Here is a 2,117-nt window from a genome sequence, read left to right on the forward strand (position 1 = left end):
CTTGACAAGACTGCACGTCTATGTCACCACAGGCCAGATCCATTGCCTGTAAGAGATTTTCCCTGGTATATGGGTTTTGGTCATAGACCTTCCACCGCCATGCAGAGCAAAACTCTTCTGTTGGGTTGAGGAAAGGGCTGTATGGTGGAAGGTCCTTTTTGTCCAACACCTCATATTCCTCTACCTCTCATATTGTTATCCATAGTTGATGGATGTACCCGTGCCATCTGTGCACTTTGAACTGGCTTATGATTTATACCATCTCATCACATAATTAGAAACAAATGTGAACAACTTTGAATCGTTGTGTGTAAACGATGACAACTGTGCTTTAGTTGTGTTTAAGTTCTGCTGTCCTCTGTTTAGTGTTTTGCAACACAGGTTCATCTCAGTGCGAATTGTGTTTTAGTGAGTGAGAATGTGTTTAGAGTTTAGCAAAAAGAGTGCATGAGATTTGTTAACAGAGTCTAAGTGCCTGAACTTGTTTAAGGTTTTGCAGAAAGAGTGATTTATTCAACAAACTGGTTTAGGCTATTGAGAATTTGGTTCAGCGAATGGGGTTTATTGTTTTAGCAATTGTGAAAAACTGTAATACAGTATAATACAATAGTCTTGCAATAAATCCTATTGTATTGCTTATACAGAAAGGCAGGCCTTGCTGATATAAATGAACATTATCACTTTCATAAAGGCAGGATTTATTGCTGTTAGCGTCATTACTTTACACTAAGTTTGTTTAATGTGCTTAATAAACTGACAACTGACAGTAGGAATTCAATATACAGTAATCACTGGACAACAGTGGATAGCTGAACAAACAAGCCACCTACTCTTTAATAGCATTTTTGTTTGTTTGTTTGTTTGTTTGTCATTAATTTAGTAGAAGTGAACACAAATGCAAATAATTAGCAAGGATTTATTGTGACCAAGACTATACAACATGACAGGGAGAACAGTGGCCTAGCTGAGGTAGAATAAGCAAAATCTTGACAATGAACATAAACAAGTCTAAGTAAGCATATCCTAGACTAAACATAGATTATCCATTCTAACTTAAAGAGCCTAGGCGACAGAATAGTAGGCACACGGTTAGCATTCTGCACTCTGCTTTGCCTGAGTGTGTGTAGGAGTGGGTGGGTGTACTGCAGGGAAGTTACCTCCATCTCTTTCACCCTGATGAGGCTGGAGACAGATCTCTGTTAACCTGTGGATGCTCACAATGTTTGTATTGAGGAAAACCATGCTAGCAATATATACACACCATATATATATATACTTTTGTGATGACTTATGTGACTTGGGCAGGCAGTTATCATAGTACTGTAGTTTATTGTCTCAATCAGCTTGTGTTTACTACTGCTGTTGTCATTATTATGTCACTAAAAACTATCACAGTCTGGATGTTCAGTTTGTGTGGATGGTTTCTGCACAATGCCAGTAACAGCCCATATTGTATAATTTTGGTTTTGGCATCTTGGCCACCCACACTAAAATGTATGCCAGTGCTTGATCCTGACTGATAAAAAAGACCCTGCCTCGTGCAACACTGCCCCTTGTTAACAATAATATACTTGAGATAAGAAATAAGAGAAAGACAGAGGGACTTGCGTCTCTAACTGTCACAGCCAAGAACTAAAGACATGCTTTTACAGTTTTTCACAATTGCTAAAACAATAAACCCCATTCGCTGAACCAAATTCTCAATAGCCTAAACCAGTTTGTTGAATAAATCACTCTTTCTGCAAAACCTTAAACAAGTTCAGGCACTTAGACTCTGTTAACAAATCTCATGCACTCTTTTTGCTAAACTCTAAACACATTCTCACTCACTAAAACACAATTCGCACTGAGATGAACCTGTGTTGCAAAACACTAAACAGAGGACAGCAGAACTTAAACACAACTAAAGCACAGTTGTCATCGTTTACACACAACGATTCAAAGTTGTTCACATTTGTTTCTAATTATGTGATGAGATGGTATAAATCATAAGCCAGTTCAAAGTGCACAGATGGCACGGGTGCATCCATCAACTATGGATAACAATATGAGAGGTAGAGGAATATGAGGTGTTGGACAAAAAGGACGAGGAAGAGTAAGACCTTCCACCATACAGC

The sequence above is a fragment of the Monopterus albus genome, unplaced genomic scaffold, assembly GCF_001952655.1.
Source record: "Monopterus albus unplaced genomic scaffold, M_albus_1.0 scaffold105.1, whole genome shotgun sequence".
Taxonomy (NCBI): domain Eukaryota; kingdom Metazoa; phylum Chordata; class Actinopteri; order Synbranchiformes; family Synbranchidae; genus Monopterus; species Monopterus albus.